The 14,963-nt window shown below is 39.4% G+C and overlaps 1 protein-coding gene across 6 annotated transcripts in view; it reads right to left on the reverse strand.

The window, feature by feature from the left end:
* Positions 1-14,963, reverse strand: part of prickle2b (prickle homolog 2b) — a 281,903-nt gene that overhangs the window by 124,577 nt on the left and 142,363 nt on the right. The window contains exon 1 of one of the 6 annotated variants that reach the window (XM_080183214.1): positions 9,181-9,227. The exons of the other annotated variants lie outside the window; for them this stretch is intronic. The gene's annotated coding sequence lies outside the window, so the exon portion shown is untranslated. Of the gene's footprint in view, positions 1-9,180; positions 9,228-14,963 lie in introns of those variants that run through there. 6 annotated transcript variants of the gene reach the window in all.

Here is a 14,963-nt window from a genome sequence, read left to right on the forward strand (position 1 = left end):
GTGTGTAAGGAGTATAGTAGAAGGCTGAGAATGCAGCCTTGTGGGGCACCGGTGCTGAGAATGTTCGTGGAGAAGGTGTTGTTGCCTATCCTTACTGATTGTGGTCTGTGTGTTAGGGAGTTCAGGATGTAGTCCAGAGGGAGGTGCCAAGGCACAGGCCAAGGAGTTTTGTGGGAATAATGGTGTTGAAGGCTGAGCTGTAGTCAATAAATAGGAGTCTGACATAGGTGTCCTTATTATCTTGCTGTTTCAGGGTTGAGTGCAGGGCCAGTGAGATGGCATCTACTGTGGACTTGCTTCTTACCTCTCTCTACACTTAGTGGTAATAGAGCACATGGGATTCATAGTAACTTGGCAAGTTGGATCCAAAACTGGCTCATTAGTAGCAGACAGAGAGTGGTGATAGAAGGTTTTTGTGTGATTGGAGGCTTGTGTCCAGTACATACCACAGGGATCAATGCGAGGTCCCTTATTGTTCATGATATATATATACACACACATAAACACTATAAATGAGAACTTTGGAGGGATAATAAGTACACTTGCAGATGACACAAAGATTGGGAAGGTATTAATAGTGAGAAAGGAGCTCTTTGTTTGCTGGAAGATGTAGAAGGGTTGATCAGATGGGCAGAACAGTGACAGATGGAATTTACCCTGAAAAGTGCAAGGTGATGCACTTTGGAAGAGGTGACAAGGGAGTACTCAATGAAGGTGTAGTAAAATTGGAGGAGAGTCGTGAGTTCAACAATGAACAATATATCAATAATATTGTATATTGATATACAAAATTCAACGGTCTGACAGAACTAATACAGAAGCCTACTTTCTTCTCTTCCCTGGTTCCAAATAACTTTCGTTCCTTCCTGTGCCATGATGTGCGCCCTTACTCCCAATTGGCTTGACTTTCTATGCAGTCTCTCCATAGGGTCTAGTCCACTCAGGTGGCCCTCAAAGGATTGCCCCTTTAAAGGGAACACATTACCACAGAATGGCAGGACATTAGGAACCTAAGAGGAATTCTGTTATCCCTAGATCCCATAAAGTGGAAGGACGTTAAGACAGTAGTTAAGAAGGCTTATGAGGCTTTATTCAGCGGTGACATAGAGTATAAGAGTGGGTGGACGATGGGGGGAGTTGGGTGGGGATTAAGCAGGATCTCTACAGAATTTTGGTTAGGCAACAGCTGGAGTACTGTGTGCAAGTCTGGCCACCTCACCACAGAAGAATGTGAATGTACTGGAGAGGATGCAGAGAAGATTCACCACGGCTTTGCCTTTTGAGCTATGAAAAGGCTCGGGTTGTTTTCTTTAGAGTGGAGAAGACAGAAGAGGGACCTAATTGAGGTCCACAAGATTGAGGTCCACAAGATTGAGGGATATGGACGGGGTGGATAGGAAGCGGCTGCTCCACTTGGTTGAAGGGTCAATAATAAGGGGGGCATTATTTTAAGGTGATGGGCAGGAGGTTTAGAATGGACCTGAGGAAAGGGATATTCACCCAGAGGGTGGTGGGAGTCTGGAATGTACTGCCTGGGAGTGTACTAGAGATGGGAAATCTCACAACCTTTAAAAGCATTTGGTTGAACACATGAAATGACATAATGTTCAAGGCTACAGGCCAAGTGCTGGAAGTTGGGTTAGTGAAGACTTAGTGTAGTTTTCTTGGTGCAGCCTTTGATGGGCTGTACTGTATGAATTATGTATTGGACCATATAATAGAACAGAATAGAATAATAATCCACCTGGATAATGCTGCTCTTTAAATTTGCTAACAACATTCTTTGTCCTGTTCTACACATCGTTATATTTGAAAGCAGTCTAATATCTGAAGTTATTTGAACAAAAGACTAAAATCCTTGAGGTCTGAGGGTGCTGTATAAATGCAAGTTTTTTATTTCTAATGATTAGATGAAAATTGCCACTTGCTAATTAAATGCAGATAGCCCACAAACATAAATTAGCCTGTCAAAAGCTATCTCTTAATGGGAAGTACTGCAGCAAGACATTAAGGGCAATCAGAAATGCTAAGTCTTAAATATGGTTACTCAATTCTGAAGATGCACTAGCAAATTACAATGCATCAGTTACATTTGTTTTGGGGAATTAGCAATTTAGCAATGGGTCATAATGCACTGCAACAGGCACCTAATGACATCTGCTATTAACAGTTAATATTTGATTGTCCTTGCATTTTGGTTTTAAAATCCCTTGCATGGCAAGTTGCTGAAAATGTAGCTGATAACATCAGTGAAGGCAATAGGGCATCTGAGACCTGGGTGAAAAGTGCAAGCAACTGTGTATCTCCTTAACCAATCAGGTTGAAGGACTGTGAAATGAACAGCATAAGGACTGAGGAGGAGGCGTAAATTAGAGCAACTAAATTCAATGCAAATACAGCAATTTCATGAGATTCAAATGCAATTCAATGGTGAGGCCGGCAAGATGTCGTTTTTTTAAAGGTTATAGTGGATTTACTCAACATTTGACAGCAACCTTTGAATTTTTCAGTTTAACTGCAAATATGTACCTTGCTTGAAGTTGCTGTATCATTTGCACATAATCACCATTAGTCTCATAATCTACCAGGAGATTATGGCCCTAATATATTAAAAGATTTATACCATAGCTATGAACAATGAATATATTGAATAGACTGATTAATAGCAGCCATCGGTGATACTATCAGTCAATTATCCTCTTAGTGGATGTCCTCTCTTAGCTTTTGAGCACATATACTCCATTTTAGGAGATGTCATTATGGTTGGTCAAAACTAATCGGAGATATAAAAATAATTAGAGATAAAAAGCTTAACTCAGATGTTACATGCCTTGCATAAAATTTATACTATTGCAAAAGTTTTCAAATCTGCATAAATTTTCATTTGGTTATGCTGCAAAGAAACAATTTGAGATGTAGGACTATGAAAAAAAATATATTTTTAATCATTCAAGGGAAATGGGCTTTGCTGGCTTAGCCAGCATTAATTGACCATCTCTAATTGCTATTGAGAAGGTGGTGGTGAGCTGTCTTCTTCTATCCCATGATGTGGAGATACCGGTGTTGGACTAGGGTAAACACAGTAAGAAGTCTCACAACACCAGGTTAAAGTCCAACAGGTTGATTTGGTAGCAAATGCCACTAGCTTTTGGGGCTTTTCCCATTTGTCAGGTGAGTGGGGAGTTCTGATCACAAACAGAGCATATAAAAGTGCCTTATAAAGGAGCATATAAAGTTGTGAGACTTCTGTGTTCTTCCAGCCCTGCAGTCCATATGGTGTAGGTATGCCTACAGTGCAGTTACACAGTAAAAAGTCTGACAACACCAGGTTTTAGTCCAACCTATTTATTTGATAATATACTCGCAAGCTTTCGGGTTAGCCCCTTCGTCAGGTGAATGGAGAGTTCTGGCCTCAGACAGAGCATATAAAGCACAGACAGTTTAGAGATTACTGATTAGAATGCGAATCCTTACACCTAACCTGACGAAGGGGCTAACCCGAAAGCTTGCGAGTATATTATCAAATAAATAGGTTGGACTAAAACCTGGTGTTATCAGACTTTTTACTGTGTTTACGCCAGTCCAACGCCGGCGTACACATCATGACTACAGTGCAGTTAAGCAGGGAGTTCCAGTATTTGACCCAGCGACAGTGAAGGAATGCAGATATATTTCCAAGTCAGGATGGTGAGAGGCTTGAAGGGAACTTTCAGGTAGTGGGATTTCTATGCATCTATAACTTCTGGATGTTAATGGTTGTGGACTTGGAAGATGCTGTTGAAGGAGCCTTGATGAGTTCTTGCAGTGCATCTTATAGATGGTACATACTGCTGCTATTGCATGTTGATGGTGGAAGGAGTGAATGTTTGTGGATGGTGTGCCAGTCAAGCACGCTGCTTTGGCCTGGATGATGTCAAACTTCTTAAGTGGTGTTGCAAGTAAGGAAATGAGTTACTACGCACAGGTTTCCTAGCCTCTGACCTGCTTTTGCAGCCACAGTATTTGTATGAATAATCAGTTAAGTTTCTGATAAATGATAACTATCAGGGTGTTGATAGTAGGGATTCAGTGAAGGTAATGCCACTGAATGTCAAGAAGCACTGATTAGATTCTCTCATTAGAGAGGATCATTGCTTGGCACTTGTGTGATGTGAATATTATTTGTCAGCCTGAGGCTGGATATTGCCCATGTCTTGCTGCATTTGGACATGGACTGCTTCAGCATCTGAAAAGTTGCGAATGGTGCTGTAATCATCAGCAAAAATCTCCACTTCTAACCTGGTGATGGAAGGAAGATCACTGATAAAGCAGGTAAAGATGGTTGGGAGGTTTTCTTGCTTATGTTTGACCTGATACTGCCATGAGAATTCATGGAGTCCAGAGTCAATGTTGAGGGCTCCCAAGGCAATTCCCTCAAGACTGTATACCACTGTTCTGCCACCTCTGTTGATTTTTTCCTGCTTGTGGGATAGGGTACATTCATGGATGGGGTTTGTGCTGTCTGGGGCATTATCTGCAAGGCTGTTGTTTGACCAGGCTGTGGGACTGCTCTCCCAATTATGGCACTTGCCCCCAGATATTAGTAAAGAGTACCTTGAACCGTTGACAGGCCTGAATTTGCCATTGTTGTTTTCAGTGCTTAGATCGATGCTGGATGGTTCGCCTGGTTTCATTTCTTTTTAGCAGTTTGATACAGCTGAATGGCTTGCTAGGCTATTTCAGAGGACAGTTAAGAGTCAACCACAATTCTTTTGATCTGGAGTCACAGACCAGGTAAGGACAACAGATTTCCTTCCCTAAAGGTGAACCAGTTGGGTTTTTACAACAATTGACAATTGTTTCATGGTCATTATTAGTCTTTATTTCCAGATTTTTAAAAATTGAATTCAATTTCCACCATGGTGGGATGTGAACTCTAGTCTTCAGAACATTACCCTGGGTTTCTGGATAATAATCCAATGAGAATAACTATACCACCATCTCCCCCAATAACACATAAGGCTTTTCAATTTCAGTCAGTTTGAAAGAAATAATTTTAAGTTGCTTGTGATAATTAAGATCTGTTTTAATTTATTTTTCTTGCCAATTTTCTTCCTTCCTCCATTGGAGGGACAGTCTTTCATCACAACTGAACCCATTTCTGTCTTCATCTGATCCCTTGCATACAACTCCAGCAGGGATTAGTGGATAGAAATCATGAGCATGAGCTTTGGCTAATTTTTAGCTCATAACCCAGAGATTTCAAGGTCAACTGTATGATCACCAACTGTATCATGGCTAGTTTGAAGTACATCAAGAAATCAAACCAGGTGAGGTTTGAACCTCAGATGATGTTGGTATATATGACTCAGGAATAATAAAGAGATGGAAATGACAATATGCTTGCTTTTATATTTCCAGTTCCTGTGAACTGAATTTTGCAATCAGCATGTTGGCTCACAACTTCCTGAAAATTATCATACACCATTATTGTAGCACAAAAGTTCGAGGAAATGTTAACATAAGTAACAAACGCCATCACTTACACTATTTCATAATTTTCGTGGACTTCTGCACTGTTTTTCCATGATCTTCACTGAAGACTGCAAAGTGAATAAACTCTGTTCACAGTAAAACAGTCAATTATCCAAACTAATGCCACTTTGATCAGTTTGATCATAACTATCATTTATATTTTGAAATAAAGAAGTTGGTGGCTCCTGGAGATATGGTAGTGGTGTTTTTCACAGCCCATTGTTCTATCCGTTTTAAAGAGTCTATTTATATGACCCCAGGAGGTGAATGCAAGAAATGTTCATGTAATTTCAAATAAATATCAGGAAGTACATTGAGTTTTTGCTTCCCTTTTAAATATCTACGCGAATACAGTAACAATTGCAATTATTACAATTATAAAGGGATACCTCCATAACATATTGGAGCATCAATGCAGTCTAGTTCACTTGCACATTCACTTTCAGAGTTTTAGATTAGTTTCATCAATCAGGTTGGAGCTGTGAATCTATCATTAACTTTATTAACATGTATCTTTTATTGGAAACAAAATGCTATGGCCAAGTGTGAGTTTTAAAAAAGGTTTCATTAAGTAAATACTATTAATTACACAGCCCTCAGATCCCTTGTATCTGATTTTACTCCGCATAATTACATTTTCAATACCAATGTTATCGTTGGATTTGATTGTTGGCGGGAAGTTCATTATACTTTGTATTGATTTATGAAGGAGTCTTGATAAAAGGTCGGGAAAGGTGTTTCCCTACTGTCTTTGTGGAAATTGTACTGCCAAAGCAATGGCGGGTCAATAACCTGACTCCACAGAAGTGTTGATTCTCTTGCAATGAAATGAGCAAATATTGTCAGTGTATTAGAGAAATCATTGCTAAATGTGATAAATTTATTGATAATTTCAAACAAGCTATCCATTGGAGTTCAGAAAAATGAGAGGTGATCTTACTGAGATAAACAAGAACCTGACATGGCTTGACAGGATGGATGTTGAGAGGATGTTTCCCCTTAAGGGAGGAAATAGACCTAAGGGACACAGTTTAAAAATAAGAGATTTCCTGTTTTAAGACAAAGATGAGGAGAGTTTTTTTTCTCTCAGATGGCAGTGGAGGCAGGTCATTAAATATTTTTAAGGCTAAGTTCGATATATCTTGATTGACAAGAGAATCAAAGGGCTTTAGGAATAGAGTTGAGACCACAATCAGATCAGTCATGATCTTCTCAAATGGCAGAGCAGACTTGAGGGTCCTGCTCTTAAGTATATGTTTGTATTTATGTTTCTCATTGAAGCTTAATGTTTTCTATGACTTCAATAACTTTGTTCCTTCAATGAACAGTTAAAAATACAAGTAAATTCCTTTTCTAAAATTAGTGCCTTCTTAGACCAGGATGAAGTCAATAGCACAACAACGAAATCAACAAAGACCAATTTTTCACCAAAGCAACCCTAACTTATGAACAATAATCAGTTTAATTGCCAATGACTTCACCATTTTTGATTCATTATTCTTGCAATGGCACACTAATTAGATCTGCAGCAAATTTTACCATGAATTTCCATGGACAAAACAACGATCAAACATATGGCATTGGGCACTAATTTTGCTGCTCTGGGCTCTTGTGGGTTGTCCATCACTTACTATTCTGAAACAATTTATGTATATGCCTCTTAGTTACATTCACATTCTAATGGTATGCAGAAAGTCTAACAAGCACCCATAGAAATGAATTAGAAACAGTTTACAGAGGTGAAATAAGTTAAATTCTGTTTTTATTACATGGTCTTCTGAAACGTTTGCTGTTGCTTTGGGGATTGTATTCTGTGATCACTTCCATTCATAATTAAGACTGCTGAATAAGTCAAAAAACATTTTCATTACACGGATTACAGGAAGCTGCTGAGAATTTTAGCAATGTATTGGCAATCATATCCTGCAGTTCCAAGCATTTTCTGTGAACTCTGCAAATTAATGGCCTTGGCCAATACTGGTGTTATTCACTATTTATAGAAGATCAAATCAGTAAAATAAAATCTATATTATCCAAAATATTAGATGAATTTTAGAAAATGACGGGATGACATTTCCATACTCAACAAAGTTCAATACTATTTCAATGATTGCACAGTTAAACCTTTCCCTTCAAATTGTATGTTCAAAATCACGACTGAGCCAACAGAGTAAACTGGCAGAAGGGTCAAGGGCAGAGGACATAGATTTAAGGTGAATGGTAAAAAGACTGAAGTTGGCACAAAGAACAACTTTATTTCTCAATGAATGGTTAGGATCTGACATGAACTGCCAGACAGTGTTTATTTTTATCCATTTATAGGATGTGGGCATCGTTAGAAAGGCCAGTATTCGTTTCCCACCTCTGATTGCCCTTGAGAAGGTGATAGTAAGCCACTTTCTTGAACTGCTGCTGTTCATGTGGTGTAGGTATAGCCGAAGTGGTGTTAGGAGGTTGGTTCCAGGTTTCTGACCCAATGACAGTTAAGAAATGGCAATATATTCCAAGACAGGATAGCATGAGGTTTTGAAGGGAGCTCATAGGTCGTAGGGTTCCCATCAGTCTGCTGCCTATGATCAAGGGTGTGAAAGCTGCTGTCTAAGGAAGTTTGGTGAGTTGTTGCAGTGCATCTTGTAGAGGTGGTGTGAATGAGTGTTTAGGGGTCTGATCATGTGTGCTGCTTTGGCCTGGATAGTATCAAATTTGTTGAAAGTTGTTGGAACTGGATTCATCCAGGCAAGTGGAGAGTATTCATCACACCCCTGACTTGGGACTTGTAAACACAATAAGAAGTCTTACAACATGAGGTTAAAGTCCAACAGATTTATTTGGTAACAAACGCCACTAGCTTTCAGAGCGCTGCTCCCTCATCAGTTGAGTGCTTCTCACCTGACGAAGGAGCAGCGTTCTGAATGCTAGTGGTGTTTGCTAGCAAATAAGCCTGTTGGACTTTAACCTGGTATTGTAAGACTTCTTACTATAAGAACATAAGAACGTAAGAAATAGGAGCAGGAGTAGGCCATCCAGCCCTTCGAGCCTGCCCCGCCATTCAATAAGATCATGGCTGATCTGTCGTGGCTCAGTTCCACATTCCCGCCCTCTCCCCATAACCCTTAATCCCCTCTCTCATCAAAAACCCATCAACCCGCGTCTTAAAAATATTTAGCGAGGTAGCCTCCACCACTTCAACGGGCAGAGAATTCCAGAGATTCACCACCCTTTGAGTGAAGAAGTTCCTCCTCAACTCTGTTCTAAACCGCCCCCCCTTTATCTTGAGGCTATGCCCCCTAGTCCTACTATCCTTTCTGAGCGGGAAGAGTCTCTCCACCTCTATCCTATCCATCCCATTCATCATCTTATACGTCTCAATGAGATCTCCCCTCATTCTTCTAAACTCTAACGAGTACAAGCCTAATCTATTCAGCCTCTCCTCATAGCTCAACCCCCTCAACTCCGGAATCAGCCTAGTAAACCTCCTCTGCACTCCCTCCAAGGCTAAAATATCCTTGCGCAAGTACGGCGCCCAAAACTGCACACAGTACTCCAGCTGCGGCCTCACCAACGCCCTATACAGCCGCAGCAAGACCTCCCTACTTTTATATTCAATCCCCCTCGCGATGAAAGCCAGCATCCCATTCGCCTTCCTGACCACCTGCTGATGCTTACCCCAGTCCAACACCGGCATCTCCACTTTGGGACTTGTAGATAATGGACAGGTTTTGGAGAGACAGGAAGTGAGTTATGTGCCACTGAATTGCCAGTCGCTGACCTGCTCATACAGCCACAATAGTTATATGACTGGTTCAGTTCAGTTCCTAGTAATGGTAACTGCCAGGATGTTGATGATGGGGGTTTCAGCAATAGTAGTGCTCCTGGAAACAAGGGGAGATGATTAGATTGTCTCTTGTTGGAGATGGTCATTGCTTAGCACATGTATGATACGAATGTTACTTGTCACTTAATATCTCAAGCTTGATTGTTGTCCAGGTCTTGGTCCATGCAGATAGACTGCTTTAGTACCTGAAGGAGTCGCAAATGCAGATAGCTCAGTATTAATCATCATCAAACAACCCACGACCAAATTCTGAAGGAAATGTCATCAATGTGGTGGAACTAGGTTCAATTGTGATTTTCAAAAGGGAAATTAATTATCTGAAGAGGAAAAGGAAATCACAGAGCTACTGGGAAAGGGAGAGAATGGGACTATCTGAGTTGGTCTTACAGAGAGCTAGCAGGGATGAAACTGGCCTCCTTCTTTTCATCACCATTCTACAATTCTAAGTGTCTTCTACCTGTAGGCTGTAACAATCTGATAATATATTGTGTTTTAGTCACCTATTAAGTTAAAAAAAACTGCTGAAAATATCCACATGGCCAATTTTATGCAGCTGGTATGATAAACGTTACATGCTAACACTCTGGAAAGTGACAAGCTTCAAAAACATTGGAATCATTTTGTCCAGTTCATGAACTGGCACGTTTCTTTTATTGACTATCTGACGCTTGGAAATATTTGGCAACATTTCAAGTCAAAACTGGGCAAAGTTACAGATGTGAACAGGTAAAGCAATTGTACAAACAGCATTGGGGAGCAAAAGAACTCAAGGGCAGTTCCTCTACAACCATCGTTTGCTTCCATGACTGTTGTTTTGTCTTAATTGCACCATCATCCCATTTGTCATTCTATCTTCATGTCTTCCAATTTAAAACTTGCCTTGTTGTTCAGCCCCCACTCTTGCTTAAAATCATTTACATCACTAACATTTTACAGTTCTGCTGAAAGACCATCGACCGAAAATGTTAACTGTTACTCTCTCAACAGATACCAGATAACCTGTTGAGAGTTTCTAGATTTCCAGCAACAGCAGTATTTAGTTTTTGAAAGTAATGTTTATTGGAACAAATCCAGACACATAGGATTTTGGAGCTGGGGGATGCCATTCAGCCCTCTGAGCCTGTTCTGCTATTCAAAAAGATCAAGGCGGATGATTGTGGTCTCACTCTACTTTTATAATCCCTTGCTCTTGTAATAAACATCGACATTCCATTTGCCTTCCTATTCAGTTGCTGTACCTGCATGCTAACCTTTTGCAATTTATCTGCCAGGACACCCAGATCCCTTTGTACCACCAAGTTTTGCAAGGTCTCTCTATTTAATGAGTTCACTGTTTTTCTGTTGTTCCTGCCAAGGCGGACAGGTTCACATTATACTCCATCTGCCAAAATCTTATCCACAAGCTTAACCTTTCTATATTCCTTTGTAGGTTCTTAACAACTTAGTTTCCTATCTATGTTGGTGTCACTGACAATTTTAGTTATGAGACATTCAATCAATCTCTTCATCCAAAATTTGTTCTTTTATAAAGCCAATTGAAATTTTGCTGCAAAAAAGTGGGTTGATTATACCAAACTTAAAACTGATCTGAATTAAACGTCAGTATAGAACCATCAGATTGCTTTCTTCAGGATCATAAGGCAATTTCAAATTTGTTGCAAAGTAGAAAGTGAGTGGACTGCTTTAAAGTACAATTCTATTACTGTCCATACCAATTCACAATTACTAATACGTTTATATTTAATTATGGTACTAACTTAAATTATACTTAACATGTTACAAAAGATTTCTCCATAATGATTTTAATTTATGTTTTCACTATGTTAATTTTTTTAATGAAATGGAACCACTTAAGTCTGCAATACTGTTCCGCAGAAAATCACAGTTTTAAGTGCTAAGAAACTGGATTCAATTTAAATTGATGCCACTACACTCAATCACATTAATAGCCAGATTCATCCATGGTCTAGACAACCTTATTTTGTAATTTTAAATTGAGTCAGAGACATGTGAAGGCATTATACACTGGCAGTTAATAAACAGTAATATTTAGCTTTACATTCACTAACAGTGAAAACAAGGCTCATCATAAAGAAGTATACTTAAGCATTCCAGAAATGCGAGCCTTTTAAAATGATACCATAAACATCCTGGCATTACTCCAAACAAAGTCCCATCAAGGTCATTCTCTTACTTTAACATTTCCTGAATACTTGTACATTAATAAAATCCCTTTTTACATTGTGTTGTCAAAGTGATTATTTGCCACTGTAACAAGAAACTATATACTGAAAGGTGAGCTGGCAGCTAAGATAATATAATACACCATAAATCAAAGGATGTATTATACAAAACGTTAAGGATGTAGCTGTCAGTATGGCTTATCACAATTCAGGGTTCCACATGGCTACCTTAACAATTGATAAAAAATGTAAGAAATAATGGTCGTATGGAAATTGTTTATGCAACTAAACTCTGCTGTGAACAACATGGTTGTCATTGCCAGTGTATGGTGCTGATTTCACCACATAGTAATTAGAATATTTCAGTGCTTTTGTATGGAATTTTCAGAGCTGTCATTTTATGGTAAGTTCTGCCTTGTATTTAATTTGTAAAAATCCTCTATAACTTGCACACACAAGTGACCCACAATGGCCGAAAAGAACACGTATTTAGTTCGACAGCACAAATACAGAATGTTTATGATTCCTATGGATCCACCAAATATCGAAAGAAACTGAGCTGAAAAACTAAATACTAATTTAGTTGAAATATTAGAACAATTAAAAAACAAGATAACCTACAATCTAAACAGTAACCCTTGCTCTAAATGAGAAAACGTTACATCTAACATGAATACGTAGATACCATTGCTTCGTTATGAAAAGCAAAAACAATTAAGCACTTGCAACCATTATTAATCAGAATGCCAAACTGTACAATGAAAGCATAGCATCAAAAAAGGGACAAATTCTAACTAAGGAAGACAAATGCAGGACTAAGAGACAGAAAACAGTGTCGAAATGATTACTGAATCACTTACAGTACTCAAAAGGTCTTTCAATTTTTCTTCATTTCTGTGGGCTGATATAGTCATTTGGGAATGATAATCTATCTACATCCGTAACCGTGTAGATTCTTGCAAATTCAGCTTTATCAAAGCTTAATCTAAATGCATTCAATGCAGAAAAAGAAATGCATTCCATCACATTAACAATACTCATATTTTTCTTCTAGCTGTGCTAGCTTTAAATATTTTGGATTTGCATAACGTTTGTTTGGATCTCAGAATGTCTGCATCATCGGTGATGCAGTCCTTTGCACCAAATATATTTAAGAATGATTTGGAACATTCTGCTTTGCATCTGTGCCTTTATTTTCCTTTCAGCAGGCTCCCCACAAGGCTATTAACATACCATCATACTTGCCTTATGTGTGAAAGGCAGACTTGCTAATTACTGTGCTGTGATTCTTACAAAACCAGAGAGCAACATTTTTTCTTCCTGCTGTAACCACTTCAGCATGTAAAATGACGGCCTGACAAAATTAGGTATTTGAAGGAAATGAAAAATATTGCTACAGAGATTTGTATGTATTATCACAATTCACACTTGTCTTGTTTAAAAGAATTCAAAAACATGTTATAATTAAGACAGTTTTGTGCACAAATATCTTGAAATGTATAATACAATTGAACCAAATTACTGAAGTGTTTCTGGGCATTGCTCTCTCTTCCAAACATAAAAAAATTTCTCCCCTTCTTTCCATGTGATTCCATGGATAGTGCTCACCCTCACATACCTCAGCCAAATGACCATCATGCATCTGCAAAGTTTGACACTAACCACAGGCTATTTGATTACAGGGGATAGAACTAAGCCTAACACACCCACACACTCATTTCCAGTAGGGTTGCTAGATAGCAATCAACTGTGGCTAATTTTCCTTTCCCTAATCCAACAGTGTTGTGGCCAATTTTAGCAACCCCCTGCTGCCCTAGGTGAGATCACCAACTCAGCACTGACCAGAGATGAAACATGGAACTGCTTGGTCTGTATGATTTGGTTCTTTACTGGTTAAACTTATCAAGGGAAACCAAATTAATATTTTTTTCATTATAAAAGGAAGAAAGTGAAAATTTACTTCACACAAATACTGATGATCTTATCACATAATGTAATATAGCAAATGTGATTGGACAGACCACTAATCTTAGTTATTCATCTTTCAGAATTCAGAAGTACTAAAACAGAATTAGGCACAAATATATTTGCATATTTAATTGCACTATTTTGAATTGGGATAGAGAGCTATTATTCTTTACGATTCACTTTTAAAGGGAGTGCCATCTTAACTGCTCACGTGAATGAGCAATGATATTTTAAAATGAGGAGTAGTTTTAAATAACATTTACATGACCACTATTGCTATTTAAATAACACATGTTGAGTTCATTTTCTGCCTGAATTTGATGGATTTGAAAATTCTACAGCCTGAAATCTATAATTTTTATTGGTTGTAGATTCCTAATGAAGCCAGACAGCTCTATGCTGTTTCCCTGACCTCCAAAACAAAATGGCCACTTGTCAGAAGCCTCCTGGCGTACAAAAATGTTGCAATTCTCCCAATGGCGAGTCAATCCTCCCACTGGCTGTTGACAGGAATTCCATTTACATTCATTCCCATCTCATGAATGCTCATTAAAACAGCTGGCCACTGGTATCCTATCAGGTCTTCCAATCTTAGTGAAATCATGTCAGTCTAAAATCCAACTGCTGAAAAGTAGTGTGTAAAAGGCAGGTCTCAGTTCATAAGAGACTTCGGGCTGAGTGCAACAAAGCTTTTCTACCATAGTGCCACGCTGCTTCTGATGCGCAGCAGACCTCTTTGCGCCCTCCATCTGCAAGCTGAGCTGGTCTTCATGGACCACACTGTGCTGCTGGATGCATGAACCCTCCTGTGTCACCACCTTGGATCATTATAGCACATGAGGTTGGGGAGTATAGGGATCTCCCTCCCCCTGGTGCCACATACCAGTGTTTATCTAGATTACGGGACTCACACGGCCACTACAAAAAAGGTCTGAAGTACAACTGGGAACGGAGTGCGAGGTGAGGGCAGGGAGTGGGGTTGCCTGACAAAGACAAGGGGAGCATCACAAAAAGGAGAAGAGAAAAGTGCAAGGAATCGCAATTGCAGGCAGAGCGGCAAGGAGGTGGATAAAGAAGATGATCAATGGAAGGCTGAGGGAAGGCCAAGGGGAGGGAAGTTAGGCCCGGACAACGCTGCACTAAAAGTTAACAAAACGGGCAGTCAAAAGACTACCACATTATCTACTGGAAGGAAATGCACCAAGACTCCCCAGGAGCGGTGGGTAGAGATCTAAATGGGGCACGGGCATCCCACAGGTGATGACTTTGGGGAGAGGGTGGTTGAATCATTTAACAAACCTCTTTTTAAGCCTGTTGGCCTTTTCCCTCTGAGCTGCTCATATAATGCACAGTTGCTTGCTAGTGAAGACAGGTGGGCTGGAAAGAGCGAAATGCATGTGCTAGATTGATATTTAAATGTGGCGCTGGGACCATTGTACCCTGCCCATCGGGAGATTTGGAGG

Source organism: Carcharhinus amblyrhynchos, chromosome 3, assembly GCF_965287045.1.
Source record: "Carcharhinus amblyrhynchos chromosome 3, sCarAmb.v2.hapA, whole genome shotgun sequence".
NCBI lineage: Eukaryota > Metazoa > Chordata > Chondrichthyes > Carcharhiniformes > Carcharhinidae > Carcharhinus > Carcharhinus amblyrhynchos.